The 7,567-nt window shown below is 33.5% G+C and overlaps 1 long non-coding RNA gene across 1 annotated transcript; it reads right to left on the reverse strand.

The window, feature by feature from the left end:
* Nucleotides 1–5,093: 5,093 nt before the first annotated feature.
* Nucleotides 5,094–7,037, reverse strand: LOC307153105. The gene is made up of 3 exons (XR_013820105.1): nucleotides 6,379–7,037; nucleotides 6,128–6,188; nucleotides 5,094–5,985 (listed from the first exon to the last, which is right to left on the reverse strand). It is a non-coding gene; the product is annotated as an uncharacterized lncRNA (long non-coding RNA).
* Between the last annotated feature and the right edge of the window lie 530 nt (nucleotides 7,038–7,567).

Below are 7,567 nucleotides of genomic sequence, written 5' to 3' on the forward strand. Positions count from 1 at the left end.
ATGATAAGCTCACCTCACATATAGTGACATTCCCACTCTCGATCTTGTTAAAGTTTCTAATCAATTATCTTTATCTCAGTATATCTCGTAGTTTTTAATCTCTCACATACAGTACCTCACCTTAGTAAAAGGTGATAAAGAATAAAGTTGTCTAATTCTGCCGTGCAAAGGCAAAAGACCGTAACTTCGTTTTTGGTCGAAAATGAGTTATTTATATTTTTGGCACATTCAAGACCTTCTTTATCATGTGGATAAGTATCTTGAATCAATTCCGTTTTTTTTTCGAGAAAATAATGATTTGTCTTAACAGTAACTTCCAAAAGCCCATGAGAAACCAAGGCAGAACACCGTAACATCAGTTACCGCTCTTTGGCTTTGTTTTGGAACGCTCAAATTACGAGTTACGGTGCTCTGCCTTTGTTTAGCCGCGCGTCAATATGAAGTTATACTGTGCCGGTGTTCAATCAAATAATGCTACCTACCAGATTGTACGGTTATCTGCCTTTGTTTTAATGTCCATTAAAATTTAAATTACGGTGTAGCCTGTGTACTTTGTACAGCTGCCATCAGTCGCTCTAACTTCTGATGTTCTCAGAGCGGTCAGAACATTTAGTATGGTCTGCTCCATCGACAAACGTGCGATATCGATCGCGAAGGATTATGCAGAGTTGACAGAAAAACGTTACACATTGCCGTATCAAATGAATACAACCAAGAATTAAAGCTTGGCAAACTAGCTGGCAGAGTGCCAAAACTTCGCCTTCAGCCCCGCCCTAAACGCGGTCGATCGAGTCAACGCTGGACTAATAGGTATTTTGTCATGTCAAATGTATTAATAATGCCATCAGAATGCAACCAAAGCACAGGATAGCAATAAGTAGATGGCTATAAATAATTGTAAATCATACAAAATAAATGCCATGATCACTAGATTTTATACAGGTGTTACTATAATGATTTTGTTAATGGTGATCAGCAACTAAATATTGATAATGTGGAAGTTACTGCCTTTTGCCTTGGCATGACTTCTCACTTTTTGCTGACAATACAAAGGCAGAGTACAGTAACTTTAAAATAGTGGTCAAAAGTCAAGTTTGAGCTCAAGATTTTTTTATGTATATAATTTCCATTACTAAAACATCTATTTGCCAGATTTCCAGTGTCCTACCTATAATTAATTTGGCGGGACAACTAAAAATCTTTAAAGTCATTTTTCTCAGTTCCACACTCTAGCGACTTAAGGTCTTTTGCCTTTGTAGGGCAGAATTGTCTTCCCTATTTTTACTAATTCTCTGCATGCTTTTCAGAATCCTCATAGGTATGTACGGAATTCATCTCATATTCCTTACTTTTTGGGGGTAGGCTCCGCTCCTGCCTCTATCATCAGGCAGAACCTACAAGCTAACTTTCAGACCCGGACGGAGGACGGGGCCTACGCCAAAGAACTCTGAGACGGAGCTTGTCGAGCATCTACTTTTATTTTTGTCCGTAAAATCCTTTCACAAAATAAATTCTATTTTATTCGAGAATCCTCCTGAGTCTTTTTGGTAGAACTGATGTTTATGTGTTGAATGTATGTTTATTATTGTAATAGTTTACTTTGGTTAATACTGTGCTTAGTGTATTTATTTAGCTAGGCAAAAAAAGAAGTTATTGTTTTGATGTCATTAATATAAATGTGCATTGTTGGAATATGGTTAAAATGGTTGTCCTCATATCTGTTTGGCGGGAAAATTACTTATTTAACCAGAGTGTTCGTTTGGTTAAGGGAGGTGGGGAGGCTGCTCTGGCCATTTTCCTTTGTGTTTGCCCAGCAAACATTAGTTTAAAATTTTTTTTTTTTTTTTTTTTTTTTTTTTTTTTAGTTTATAGTTATGATGTACTTTGCACAGTTTGCACAATTATTGTTTATAAATGATCTTCTTTTGCTTCAGAATCCATCTTGTCGTACCATCTCTTCCTAGCTCGTCCTTAAAAGCAACTTTCCCCAGCCATGCTAGGATGGTGCTGTTAATCTTACTTATTTTGACCTCACAAAAAAAAAACAAAAAAAAAACTGAATTGTCCATTATTGAATAAGAAACAATCATATATAGAAGGTTTCATGTCATTGTGTTTATATCATGCTATGTTAATACTACTACAACTACTGATAGTAATAATATTAATACTTTTATACTATTATTATTATTTAATTTGGTTACTGAAAAAGGTACAAGAAAAGTTACTGATTTCACATATTAATATGCTGAAAATGAAATCGTATATTCTTACTTCAGAAGAAAGTTCTACTGATATTAAACCCCATTTAAATATTTTTCATAATATTATTTTACATAATATTTTTTTTTTTCTTAAATTGAAAAAAAAAAAAAAAACATTTAAAACCATAATAGGGACATGCAATTTTAATCTTAATTAGTTACATTATTCATTAGTATCAAGACCTTCATTGTCAATGCATAAACATGATTTTATACTGTAAACTATAATCAATCGTCAATCAATCAATCAATACAAATCAATTGTATACTGTTATTTCTATATTAATTTTGTGTGAAAGTATGATTAAATAGCAATATTGCAAGTTATTGGCAGTTGTCATCATCACTCTTTCCACAGAGTGATAAGACTGTTAAGACTGGTCAAATTCAGCGTAACACAGTTTGTGGGTTATCCTGTCCTTGGGGAGATTGTCAGACTGTTGTGGAGATTGTGGATTGTGTTGCCTGGTCAGTGATCGGTGGATTTGTTGTTCTGCCAGTTGGAGTGGCTGTCGTTGTGATTGTGGATTGTGTTGTCCTGACAGTGGTCGGTGGAGGGAATGTGCGTGGCACAATAACTTCCTCAGAAGATTCAGATTCACTTGATTTAGACTCATTTAATTCAAAGTTTAATTCAAAGTTTAATTCAGAGTGTGAATCCTCTCTGGATCTGGATCTTGAGTCTGATGAATCAAATCCTCTGCGCAAAGGAAACTGGGGATTCAAACATATTCAAAAATATTATTAATAATAGTACTGTATGCTTTTGAAATAAACTGCATTAGCAATAAAAGTAACTTTTATATGCTGTATATAAAAATAAAAATTTAAAGGAAAACAGATAACTGATACTTACAGGTTTTGAAAAGACAGATGCAATAAAAAGCATCAGTAACATTGCCTGTATTGACTTCATCCTACAACACAAAAGCACTTAAAGAGATTAATGTGAAACATTTATTCTCTAAATATTTTTTATCACAGAATAACATTTTTTTATTTATAAAACATTTTGCTTGCTCATATTCAGTGATTATTTAGTTACCAGAAATAAACATAGATTCAAAAGCCATAAATGTAGAATAACTCAAGAGATGAGTGAGTTACCTTGCGCTGATGCTCTCGTCCAGTTACTGTAATGTCACAGTCTGTATTACTCTGGCATCTGTGATAATGTGGCTTAAATACTGGATGGATGTGAATAAACCAGGGCTTGGTCCAGTGAATTCCCATGTAGATGACGTGACAACAAGTCAACATTTGTGACACTTCCGGGTCTATATCAAAACTTTCAAAATGCCTTGTGAAAATCCCTTCTACAATCTGTTACAAACTCTTATGAATTGCAAGGTCAGAAGAGGTAACATTGAAGTCATGACACTATTTGGTGTGGTTAAGGTGGCAAAAGACAACATGGCAACAAAGTAAGGCGGAAAAAGATAGTTTATTATACATAAGTGAAATAATTATTTAAAAAAAGGATAATAATAATAATATTAATGAATATAAGCAAATGAGAAAAAAAAAAAAAAAAAAACCCAACAACAAGCGGCTTATAGATCAAAAAGATACTGGAAAGATAAATAAACCTAGAGTAACGAGAGGACGCAATGAGTGAAGCCAAAGGAATGAAAGTAACAAAACAAAACTCGTTCTAGCTCGTAGTTAAACCTCTTGCCTAACTAATAAACAAAAGAAAAGAAAAGACAACAGTTCTTCGGCGTCACACGCCCTAACTTCCTTACTCTATCTCACAAACAAAACATACAGGGGGTGGCATTCACTTCCTTACCTGATGTTCTATACAGATCGAGTTACCTACGTGTTTGTAATGTAGGTCACGTGACATATAAACTGTCCTCTTAAAGGTCCCGTTCTTCGTGATCCCATGTTTCAAACTTTAGTTAGTGTGTAATGTTGTTGTTAGAGTATAAATAATATCTGTAAAATTATAAAGCTCAAAGTTCAATGCCAAGCGAGATATTTTATTTAACAGAAGTTGACTACATCGAACGGCTCGTTTGGACTACATCCCTCTACTTCCTTCTTTAATGACGTCAGTAGAACAGTTTTTTGACTAACCTCCGCCCACAGGAATGCTCCCTCAACTCTACCGAAATTCGTTTATGTACTTGCGCACTTCTAATAACTTACTGTGTTTACTCAGCTCTTACGGTGATTTTCTGAAGTAAAACTGACGCTTCATCTTTTGTGTGATGTACAATAAACTTTATTAAACTCATCAGTATAAGTTTGATCAGTCTTTTTGGTAGAACTGATGTTTATGTGTTGAATGTATGTTTATTATTGTAATAGTTTACTTTGGTTAATACTGTGCTTAGTGTATTTATTTAGCTAGGCAAAAAAAGAAGTTATTGTTTTGATGTCATTAATATAAATGTGCATTGTTGGAATATGGTTAAAATGGTTGTCCTCATATCTGTTTGGCGGGAAAATTACTTATTTAACCAGAGTGTTCGTTTGGTTAAGGGAGGTGGGGAGGCTGCTCTGGCCATTTTCCTTTGTGTTTGCCCAGCAAACATTAGTTTTTAAAAAAAAAAATAATTTTTTTAATTTTTTTTTTTTTTAGTTTATAGTTATGATGTACTTTGCACAGTTTGCACAATTATTGTTTATAAATGATCTTCTTTTGCTTCAGAATCCATCTTGTCGTACCATCTCTTCCTAGCTCATCCTTAAAAGCAACTTTCCCCAGCCATGCTAGGATGGTGCTGTTAATCTTACTTATTTTGACCTCACAAAAAAAAAAAAAAAAAAAAAAAAAAAAAATGTGAATTGTGCATTATTGAATAAGAAACAATCATATATAGAAGGTTTCATGTCATTGTGTTTATATCATATGTTAATACTACTACAACTACTGATAGTAATAATATTAATACTTTTATACTATTATTATTATTTCATTTGGTTACTGAAAAAGGTACAAGAAAAGTTACTGATTTCACATATTAATATGCTGAAAATGAAATCGTATATTCTTACTTCAGAAGAAAGTTCTACCGATATTAAACCCCATTTAAATATTTTTCATAATATTATTTTACATAATATTTTTTTTTCTTAAATTGAAAAACAAAAACAAAAAACATTTAAAACCATAATAGGGACATGCAATTTTAATCTTAATTAGTTACATTATTCATTAGTATCAAGACCTTCATTGTCAATGCATAAACATGATTTTATACTGTAAATATAATCAATCGTCAATCAATCAATCAATACAAATCAATTGTATACTGTTATTTCTATATTAATTTTGTGTGAAAGTATGATTAAATAGCAATATTGCAAGTTATTGGCAGTTGTCATCATCACTCTTTCCACAGAGTGATAAGACTGTTAAGACTGGTCAAATTCAGCGTAACACAGTTTGTGGGTTATCCTGTCCTTGGGGAGATTGTCAGACTGTTGTGGAGATTGTGGATTGTGTTGCCTGGTCAGTGATCGGTGGATTTGTTGTTCTGCCAGTTGGAGTGGCTGTCGTTGTGATTGTGGATTGTGTTGTCCTGACAGTGGTCGGTGGAGGGGATGTGCGTGGCACAATAACTTCCTCAGAAGATTCAGATTCACTTGATTTAGACTCATTTAATTCAAAGTTTAATTCAAAGTTTAATTCAAAGTTTAATTCAGAGTGTGAATCCTCTCTGGATCTGGATCTTGAGTCTGATGAATCAAATCCTCTGCGCAAAGGAAACTGGGGATTCAAACATATTCAAAAATATTATTAATAATAGTACTGTATGCTTTTGAAATAAACTGCATTAGCAATAAAAGTAACTTTTATATGCTGTATATAAAAATAAAAATTTAAAGGAAAACAGATAACTGATACTTACAGGTTTTGAAAAGACAGATGCAATAAAAAGCATCAGTAACATTGCCTGTATTGACTTCATCCTACAACACAAAAGCACTTTAAGAGATTAATGTGAAACATTTATTCTCTAAATATTTTTTATCACAGAATAACATTTTTTTATTTATAAAACATTTTGCTTGCTCATATTCAGTGATTATTTAGTTACCAGAAATAAACATAGATTCAAAAGCCATAAATGTAGCATAACTCAAGAGATGAGTGAGTTACCTTGCGCTGATGCTCTCGTCCAGTTACTGTAATGTCACAGTCTGTATTACTCTGGCATCTGTGATAATGTGGCTTAAATACTGGATGGATGTGAATAAACCAGGGCTTGGTCCAGTGAATTCCCATGAAGATGACGTGACAGTAAGTCAACATTTGTGACACTTCCGGGTCTATATCAAAACTTTCAAAATGCCTTGTAAAATCCCTTCTACAATCTGTTACAAACTCTTATGAATTGCAAGGTCAGAAGAGGTAACATTGAAGTCATGACACTATTTGGTGTGGTTAAGGTGGCAAAAGACAACATGGCAACAAAGTAAGGCGGAAAAAGATAGTTTATTATACATAAGTGAAATAATTATTAAAAAAAAGGATAATAATAATAATATTAATGAATATAAGCAAATGAGAAAAAAACAAAAAAAACAAACAACAACAAGCGGCTTATAGATCAAAAAGATACTGGAAAGATAAATAAACCAAGAGTAACGAGAGGACGCAATGAGTGAAGCCAAAGGAATGAAAGTAACAAAACAAAACTCGTTCTAGCTCGTAGTTAAACCTCTTGCCTAACTAATAAACAAAAGAAAAGAAAAGACAACAGTTCTTCGGCGTCACACGCCCTAACTTCCTTAATCTATCTCACAAACAAAACATACAGGGGGTGGCATTCACTTCCTTACCTGATGTTCTATACAGATCGAGTTACCTACGTGTTTGTAATGTAGGTCACGTGACATATAAACTGTCCTCTTAAAGGTCCCGTTCTTCGTGATCCCATGTTTCAAACTTTAGTTAGTGTGTAATGTTGTTGTTAGAGTATAAATAATATCTGTAAAATTATAAAGCTCAAAGTTCAATGCCAAGCGAGATATTTTATTTAACAGAAGTTGACTACATCGAACGGCTCGTTTGGACTACATCCCTCTACTTCCTTCTTTAATGACGTCAGTAGAACAGTTTTTTGACTAACCTCCGCCCACAGGAATGCTCCCTCAACTCTACCGAAATTCGTTTATGTACTTGCGCACTTCTAATAACTTACTGTGTTTACTCAGCTCTTACGGTGATTTTCTGGAGTAAAACTGACGCTTCTTCATTTGTGTGATGTACAATAAACTTTATTAAACTCATCAGTATATGTTTGATCATCATTCACACAGCAGACTTGTAGGCTATTAATAAATAA

This window comes from Squalius cephalus, assembly GCF_949319135.1.
Source record: "Squalius cephalus genome assembly, chromosome: 24".
NCBI lineage: Eukaryota > Metazoa > Chordata > Actinopteri > Cypriniformes > Leuciscidae > Squalius > Squalius cephalus.